This window comes from Rhinopithecus roxellana, chromosome 3 (genome assembly GCF_007565055.1).
Source record: "Rhinopithecus roxellana isolate Shanxi Qingling chromosome 3, ASM756505v1, whole genome shotgun sequence".
Classification (NCBI taxonomy): domain Eukaryota; kingdom Metazoa; phylum Chordata; class Mammalia; order Primates; family Cercopithecidae; genus Rhinopithecus; species Rhinopithecus roxellana.
This window is the reverse complement of record NC_044551.1, coordinates 10,002,084-10,011,865: the sequence shown is the minus strand read 5'-3', so window position 1 is coordinate 10,011,865 and position 9,782 is coordinate 10,002,084. Positions and strand designations below refer to the sequence as shown.

The window sequence follows — 9,782 nt, the reverse complement described above, 5'->3', positions numbered from 1 at the left end:
GGAAGGAAGGAAGGAAGGAAGGAAGGAAGGAAGGAAGGAAGGAGGGAGGGAGGGAGGGAGGGAGGGAGGGAGGGAGGGAGGAAGGAAGGGGAGAAAGAAAGAAAGAGAGAAAGCGAGAGAAAGAAAAGAGAGAAAGAAGAAAGAAGAAAGAACGAAAGAAAGAAAGAAAAAAGAAAGAAAGAAAGAGAAGAAGAAGAAAGAAAGAAAGAAAGAAAGAAAGAAAGAAAGAAAGAGAAAGAAAGAAAGAGAGAAGAAAAGAAGAAAGAAGAGAAGAAAGAAAGAAGAAAGAAGAAGAAAGAAAGAAGAAAGAAAGAAAGAAAGAAAGAAAGAAAAGAAGAAAAAGAAAGAAAGAAGAAGAAAGAAAGAAAGAAAGAAAGAAAGAAGAAAAAGAAAGAAAGAAGAAAAAAGAAGAAGAAGAAAGAAAGAAAGAAGAAAGAAGAGGAAGGAAGGAAGGGAAGGAAGGAAGGAAAGGAAGGAAGGAAAGGAAAGAAAGAAAGAAGAAAGAAGAAGAAGAAAGATAAGTAAAGAAGAAGAAAGACAAGAAGTAAGAAAGAAAGAAGGGAAAGAAAGAAAGAAAGGAAAAAGAAGAAAGAAAGAAAGAAAGAGACCTGTAATCCCAGCACTTTGGGAGCCGAGACGGCGGATCGCGAGGTCAGGAGATCGAGACCAATCCTGGCTAACACGGTGAAACCCCGCTCCTATACTAAAAAAAAATACAAAAAGCTAGCCGGCGGAGGTGGCGGGCGCCTGTAGTCCCAGCTACTCGGGAGGCTGAGGCAGGAGAATGGCGTAAACCCGGGAGGCGGAGCTTGCAGTGAGCTGAGATCCGGCCACAGCACTCCAGCCCGGGCTACAGAGCGAGACTCCGAAAAAAAAAAAAAGAGAGAGAGAGAGAGAGAGAGAGAGAGAGAGAGAGAGAAAGAAAGAAAAGGAAGAAAGAGAAAAAAAGAAAAGAAAGAGTGAAGACAGGGGTTGGTGGGTGTCCTTGAGCCCTCAGGAATGAGATGGCGGCTCTCTGGAAGCTGAGTGCCCTTTGCAGTGCCCAAGGAAGCCAAGCTCTGTTGCTGCAAACCCCAGTGTTCAGACCCGCTCATATCTCAGCATTTCTTCAGGACCGACCTACCCCAGACTGGTGTGGAGTGCAGCACATTCACTTATCACTGAGCCACCATTCTGGTTCCAAGACTGCATCTCTCCACTGGACTAGTGAGAGGGTTGTCAGTGTTTTGCTCCTGAGTCGGCTTCTGGCTGCTTATTTGAATCCTTGCTCTGCGATGGACTGGACTACTCCCTGGCTGCAACCCTCACTCTTCACGGTCGCTGGGGCTTTGAACAAGTTGTTACTATGTTCATGGGGACGTCTCGCAGAAAGCTGCCAGGCAGAGCTTTTGGCAATTTCAGTTTTAAATTTTGCTGGGCTTTGCTATTTCAACCATCACGATGTGGACATCTGCAAAACTGTTGCCATGCTGTGGAAGCTCTGACCTTTCTGACTTAATACTTTGAAGAATTGATGTATGCTTCTTTTCCTCTGTGTTGTCATGCCCTTCAACTCACAATCAGGAAGAAATAACAGATGAGTCCATTGGTGGACAGCCTTCTTCTCTGAATCACAAGATTATTTTCAGAATTTAATCTTTAAGGAAAAGGTTTGAGAGGAATTTTGTCTAAGAAGTTGTGAGACTGAGTTCTGTATTCTGGTGAGTTAATGGGGTTGACTCCCAGCTTCTCAAAAGACTCATAGTATAACAAAACATGATATATGAGCCTTTAAATTTATCAATCTCTTAAAGAGAATCCAGCTTTATTACTATTAATATATGATCAAACTTCTTTATTTGCCCTGGGAGTAGTGGACAAAGGGAAATACTGTTAATTCATGAATAAAAACTTTGCAGAAACTTAGATAGTGTTTAATTTTTTTAAACTTCCTTCTCTATTCAGTAGATACCACCTACTGATGGTTGCATATACTAGGGAAATTTTAAAATTAGGAAATGCTGACATCTCACATTATCAATTTCTAAATCTTAGGAAAAATAGCTTGGAGTGCTTCTGAATATAGAGAGGTTCCATTTAAGGGCAAGGTTCACCTTGTAGATGTATCAAACTATTACAAAGTATAAACTGAGACAATCCTCAAATTTGTTCTACTTGTTCTAAAACAATCTGTCCACAAATATAAAACCATAAGTAATAAATTGTTATGTTCACACTATGGGAATCTCTAATGTGAAAATGTATTCTATGAAAATAATTTTGAAAAAAATAAAATGTATAATTAAAAAATAAAATATGAAGATAATTCATGGGAAGAAGTAAATTCACATTTTTCTGTCATAATTGAGATTTTATTGGCCGACGATCAATACAGACATTTCAATTTGTACACAGTTCTTAACATACATACCAGAAATCTAAAAGGCCATGTATTGTAAAAGTTATTCCAGTGACTTTCCAGCTTAAAATTTGGGAGCAAATTTTCCTTAAGAGGCTATCAAGTACCAATGTCTCCACGTTGATAAGCTGTTACATGCGTCCCACCAATTCACAACTGAATAGCATATACACTACATATTCAAGTGTGTGGCACCTCCCCGCAACCTCGCTCCCGCTCTCACTATGTGATGTGCCCGCTCCCACTTCACCTTCCACCAGGAGTAAAAGCTCCCTGAGGCCTCTCCAGAAGCCTAGCTGATGCTGGTGCCATGCTTGTACAGCCTGCAGAACTATGAGTCAATGAAGTCTCTTTTCTTTATAAATTACCCAGTCTCAGGTATTTCTTTATAGCAATGCAAGAATGGCCTAATGCAGGCTAAAATTGCTTGGTCATATGGAAACCCTGTGTTTAGCCATTGTGCACTGTTGTCCACAGTGGCTGCACCACTTCACATCCCCACCAGTAGTGGATGAGGGTTTCAGTTTCTCCACATCCTCACTACCACTTGTTATTTTCTGTTTTTTTGATGATACCCATCCTAGGAGGTGTGAAGTTGAAGGATGGACAATTCTTGACTTCAAATTCTGGGACCATTTCATTTTACACCCTATGTGTCACTATTCTCTGTTAACAGGTGTGAAAATGGAGGCACAAACTAATTCCCTGCTCAAGATCTTAAATGTTTTAGTGATGGAGCCGGTGTCTGCCTTGTAGACTAATCTTTCTACCAGGCTGTTGTGAAGTCTGTGGCCATTCTAGTCAGAAATCCAGAATGTGTATAAGTCTGTTTAAATATAGGGCTGATCTCAGGGGCTAATTGTGATGGCTGCTGGGAGTATGAAATATTATCTATCTTTTCTCCAATTACTTTCTTAATGTGGTATATTCTTGTTCTGCTCCATGTTATCAGAATCTGAAACAGGTGTCCTCATTATCTGTGGTGTTCTTCTTGTCTTCTGCTAGACTTCAAATGCTTCAAGGGCAGCAATCATGTCCTTGTTCCCTCGGTATTTACAGTGCTGGGCACACTGCCTGGCATGTGGTGGGCCCTCAAGTAATGTTTGATGAATTAAATTGGATAAATCAGTCAGACATGTTAGAGAGTGAGTTTTTTATAATTCAGCTCTTCCAGAGAAAAAGATGAGACATAAATGGTAGCTGGTAAAAGAAGCCATTTTTCTTTGTTATGTATCACAATTTATTAATAATAACAGAACTAAGTTCAGGGCTTGGATGTATAAATCGGCTAGCTAAGGCAAAATGCACATCAACATGCTGACTGAACTGAGGCGTGCTGGCATATGATACTTTAGTCCACTTGTAATTAATAAATGATGCAATTGTCCTGAACTATTCCTAGCCTCAAACTTCAAATTTTCCAAATATCTAAAATACACACTGGATCTTTCTCATTATGTTTATTATTGAATTTTTTGTAAAAAATTAAAATATGTAGAAGTATACGGTGAGAAGTATAAATCCCCCTTCGTCTCTCCCCACACTCCTACACTGAATAGAACACTGAACTCTAAATTCCAAGGGCCACAGACATTTTGGAACTCTGTTTGGAAGAGTAAAGGATATGCTGGCCTTTCCTGGATTGACTTTCCTTTAACAGGAAACACAAAAGTAACCATCTTCAAATTCTGAATAAAGCAAATGGTCACTGAATCAAAGAACTTTTTCTCAAGAGACATCTTTTGCCATGGGTAGATAATAAGTGTTGTGATTCAGTCTCAGCTAATCATGTAGAGTAGAAGCTCTCATTAATGATTTCTTTTCAGACAGGCTACCATTTGTACACAAGGTACAATCCCACACACTTGTAAATGACAAAACACACAAACATGCATTTTTCTTCTCATCTAAAAAAGAAAAAGATTTCTCTCTCCAGGCATTTCCCCATTTCTCTGCTTTTCTTTACATCAGAATTCCTCAAATGAGATGTCTTCACTCAAATTTCTCTCCTATTCTCTTCAACTCTAATATGGTTTTTTGCCGCACACTCTAAGAAATGACTCTTGCAAAGACCTCCACCTTGTTACCTTGTTAGCCTTGTGAAATCCAATGGTCCATTCTCGTCCCTTTTCACTCACCTTCTCAGCAGCATGTGGCACCAGTGGACTCTCCTCCTCTTGGTGGCACTGACTGTGCTGGTTTCTAAGACACCACAGTCTCCTGGCCTCACTCCCACCTCACAGGTCTCTCCTCCTCAGTGGCCATTGCTGGTTGCTCCTCTTCTCCTCCACTTTCAAGATGGGGTGACCCTCCAATAGGTCCTGGGAAATTCTTCTCCATCCACACTCACTCCTTTCTCAGTGGAGGCTAGGCTCTCTGACTCTATAGACAGTGTGCCATCTACATGCTGATAATTCCCAGTCCATGTTTGTAGCTCAGGCATCTCCCTAATCCAGCCACCTTACTCTATAGCTCTGTTCACATGTCTAGCAGACGTCTCAGACACAACCCATCCTCTCCATCTTCCCCTCCACACCTGCTTCAGCTTCAGACATCCCCATTTTATTTCATGGCAACTCCACCTTCCCAGTAGCTCAGATCAAAAATTCTGAAGTCTTCTTTGACTCCTCTCTTGGATACTGCACACCAAATCTGCAAGAGATCTCTACCTGTCTTAATTTCAAAACATCAGAATTCACTCACCTCCCACTGCCCCACAGATCCAAGCCACCATCCTCTCCAGCCTGAATCACTGCAATTTCCTCCTAATCTTCCGACTTTCATCCTGGTTCCTGTTCAATCTGTTCCCCACAGTCACCAAAGTGATCCCATTCAAGCACATCAGATCATGTCACTCCCCCTCTCATGACCTACATGACTCCTTATCTCACTTAAGGTAAGGGGCAGAGTCCATACAGTGACCCACAGGCCCTCACAGTTTTGTCCCCCACTATTTTTCTAACCTCATTTCCTTCTGTGCTTCCCTCACTCACTTCTTTCCAACTACGCTAGTCTTCCAGCCCTTTTCCAGATATCTTCATGGCTAACACTCTCACCCTCCTTCAAGTCTTTGCTAAAGTGCCACCTTCTCACAATGCACGTATACCCAATTTACACTCCCTACCTCCAACCGTCAACTTTTTTATATCATTTTCTAATATATTATATATCTTATTTATCATATTGATAATTATTACTTAATTCTGTCTCCTCCCACTAGAATGTAAGTTCCATAAGGGCAGAGATTTTTGTCCGTTTTGCTCACTGATGTATTCCCAGTATCTAGGTGTTTAAAAAATATTTTTACAAAATGAATGAATAAATTATAAACCCCCATAACTCTACCAGCTCTGAAAGTCTGTGCCTTAAGCAGGCAGTTTCCCTCCCCCTTGCACACATTTTATTTTTCCATGAATTATCACAGTGAACACACCTCCTAAACTACTGCTATGTCAAGAAATAGATGGCTACCAGAGTAGCAAATGATACCCTTTGCTTCTTATCCTTGACATCTAGCATTACACCAGGCATCTAATAGGCATTCAATAAATGTCTGTGTAATTAACCAATTAATTAATATGATTCCAGCCATTTTTCTCAATAGCTGATTCACTACTCTGGTGCCTTGGAAAGAGCACAGCAAATTCAAAACCAAATTCGTGTAACAGCACACATTGCCCTTTCGGAAACTCTCAATTCACTGAATTATGCAGATTTTCCAAATGTTGACACATTTCACTATACAGGTATTTTAAAAGTCATATTTGTTAATATTACCACCATCTCATCAGGAAAATCTTTAAGTGTTGGAAAGAGATCAAGCTTGTGATAGCAGACACGTTTCCCCAAAATTCTTTCTCTTGAAAGCTCTAATTATATCATTAGCAACAAAAATTATCAGTTAACTTATTTAAGGTATCGAGTTCATTTCATTCACATTTGAGAAAATGTCCACCAAATGTCCATGTCCGAATAATCATTCCTCATCAGCATTCTTTCAAGTAAAAACAGTATTCCAAGAAAAGAGACAGATCAGTTCACAACTCAGTTGCTCTAGTGCTTTTCCTCAAGACAGCCCTTGTACAGCCGAAGTGCCTTATGCATGCTTTGCATACTTTCCATACCACAGTGAATATTAAAAAGACATTTACAACATGATCAAGATTATTAAATTTAAATTATTTGACTGCTTTTACTGCTTCGTCAAGGACATTCTTGCGTAAAACTGGGTTTTGTTCCGGTTTTTTCTTTTGAAAGTGCCTGACAATGAAGAATATGATGACTACTAGCACAGTTTGGTGTTACTGCTCTGATTCCCACTAAGGCACCCAAAGTTTTACCCTTCATTGCCTTTGTACAATCGGTGTAAATGTCGACACATGGTGGGGTTTGGCAGGGGAAAGCAACATATTAGTGTTGTTATGAAAATAGTTTTGACCTCATAACTTGTCTCAGGACCCCCTAGGAGTCCACAGACCATACTTTGAGAACTGCTGGCTTATGACATTGCAACGGCTCATTCACATTACAATAAATTAAAATTTTTCCCAAGAATGTAAAGAAATCACTGCATACATAATTATTAACATTCATATTTCACAGCTAAAACAATCTTGGAAAAAATTATTAGAACAAAGTTGGTGGACTCATTTCAAAAGTTTCTACAAAGCTTCAGTAATCAAGACAGTGTGGTACTGGCATAGACATATGCGTATATATTATAGAACTGAGAGGCCAGAAATAAACTCTAACCTTTAATTTTCAACAAAGGGGCCAAGGCAATTCCACAGGGAAAGAATAGTCTTTTCAAAAAATAATGCTGGACAGCTGAATATTCACATGCAAAAGAATGAAGTTGGATTCCACATCAGCCATACACAAAAATTAACTCAAACTATATGAGAAATTTAACTTTAAAAAAAGGCCTAAAGGTAAAAACAAAATAGAACTATAACAATCTTAGAAGAAAATGTAGGAGTAAATCTTTATGATGTTGGATTAGTTAATAATTTTTTAGACATCACACCAAAGGCAAAAGGGATTAAAAAGATTAAGTTGTAAGTCATTAAAATTAGAAATGTGCTTCGAAAGATATCATCAAGAAAAAAAAGACAACCCACAGACTTAGAGAAAATATTTGCAAATCATATGTCTGATAACAAATTGGTACCCAGAATGTTTAAAGGACACTTATACCTCAATAATAAAAAGACAACCCAATTTTAAAAAGAGCAAATAGTTTGAATAGACATTTTGCCAAAGAAGATATATGAGTGGCAAGTAGGTACATGAAAAGAAACTCAACATCATTCATCATTAGGGAAATACAAGTCAAAACCACAATGAGATGCTATTTCACACCCACTAAAATAGTGATTTTTTTTTAAATATATTGAAATGATGTAAAGAAATTAGAACCTTTGTACATTGTTGGTGGAAATATAAATTGATACAGCCACTTTGGAAAACAGTTTAGAAGTTTCTCAAAATGTTAAATATACAGTTACCATATGACCAAGCAATTCCACTCTTAGGTATAGACCCAACAGAAATCAGAACATATGTCCACATAAAGATTTGTACATAAATGTTCACGGAAGCATTATTCATAATAGCTAAAAAGGGGAAACAACCCAAATGTCCATCAACCAATGAATGGACAAATAAAATGTGCTATATCCATATGACGGATTATTTGGCAATAAAAAGGAATGAAGTACTGATACATGTTATGCTGTAGATGAAACTCTAAAGCATTATGCTAAGAGAACAAAGTCAGTCACAAAAGACCACATACTGTATGGTTCATTTATAAGAAATGTCCAGAATAAGCAAATTCCATAGAGACAGAAAGTAGATTGCAGGTTGCCTAAAGAGGGTGACTGCTAATGGATACAAGGCTTCTTCGGGGATAATGAAGATGTTCTAGAATTAGATTATGGTGATGGCTGCACGACTCTGCAAATATACTAAAATCCATTGACTCATACACTCTAAATGGGTGACCTTTATGGTGTGTGAATTATGTCTCATAAAGTTGTTAGAAGTCAACATAAATGGAAGAAGAGCAACCATTCACATAAAAATAAACAAAATTGTCAATGGTTTATTTAAGAATTTTTCAGTAGGTGTAGTTAATTACAATTTGACTTTTTTAAGTCTGCACTAAAATTACTCACCAAAACCAATAGCAGGGTACCTTATTGCTATTACTGAAAATGATGAACCTTTGATACACTTGTAATATCTGAGAAAAAGAAACACAGGGGTCTCAGCAGGGCTTCCTTCTAAGGTCACTTGATTTCTAAAGAAGTAACCACTAGGTTTGAAGTCATCAGAGTGTTAACTATGGGGATGGTTGGTTCAGTACCCAACATCCTGACAGCACATCTGACCATTTGTATTGTATTGGAGACCACATCCTCAGCTCAGAAAGAGAGCTGAACTCATTTCTGATAGAAAGCACACTGCATACTGTTCCTCCAGGGACTGAGGTTGACTCTTGTTAGAGCGAGACATTCCCCAACATTGGAACAAAAATGACTCCCACTTCTTTTCTCAGCTAAACCTGTTCAGAAGAAAGAAAGAAAGAAAGAAAGAAAGAAAGAAAGAAAGAAAGAAAGAAAGAAAGAAAGAAAGAAAGAAAGAAAGAAAGAAAGAAAGAAAGAAAGAAAGAAAGAAAGAAAGAAAGAAAGAAAGAAAGAAAGAAAGGCAGGAAGGGAGGGTGGGAGGGAAACTCAGAGATACTTTCAGTATCTAAAGTTGTGAAACTAGACAATCAGGAATGCACAATCAGAGAGCTGGAAATGGCCAAGAGCCCCTACCCGCTCCAGCCCATGTCCCCACACCTGCCATAGACCAGACAGGAGCACAATAAACACTCACCACAAAGTGGGGAAGGAAAATCCAGGCAGGAGCCTCTATGTAAACAAATCTCCCTCCTGTCCTCACCTTGCACTTGGCCTGCTAATTCTTATATAACCCAAAGAGACAGCTAGAAAGAAGTTTGATTGGTGACCAATTTTGAGGACTTTTATTAAAACTCTAATTTAAGTCTTCAAGAGTTTCCAGTCATGGATACTGTAGATAATATTGCAGATGATGAAAGCATCTTCAAAATCTTAGCTGAGACACTTTACAGTCTTCCCTGGTGTACTCTGATGGCAACAAAGTCCCTTGCCCCCCTCCCACCATGTAGAATTCCAGCACCCCCCTCAGCAGTCCTAGCAAAGGAAAACATGCCTGCTGACAGTGAGCCATCATCCACCATTCTCACTTATTTGGATTTGGTTTCCTAATGCTAAACTTTGAAATTTGAAAAAAAAAAAAAAAGAAAGAAAGAAAGAAAGGAAACCACATCCTTTTACTCTCAGTATATAGATAG

The 9,782-nt window shown here is 38.8% G+C and overlaps 1 pseudogene across 1 annotated transcript; it reads left to right on the top strand.

The window, feature by feature from the left end:
* The first annotated feature begins 936 nt into the window (after positions 1-936).
* On the top strand, positions 937-2,169 carry LOC115896570 (annotated as a pseudogene). Its single transcript, XR_004056488.1, has one exon. The product of XR_004056488.1 is annotated as a succinate dehydrogenase [ubiquinone] cytochrome b small subunit, mitochondrial pseudogene (transcript).
* Positions 2,170-9,782: the final 7,613 nt, after the last annotated feature.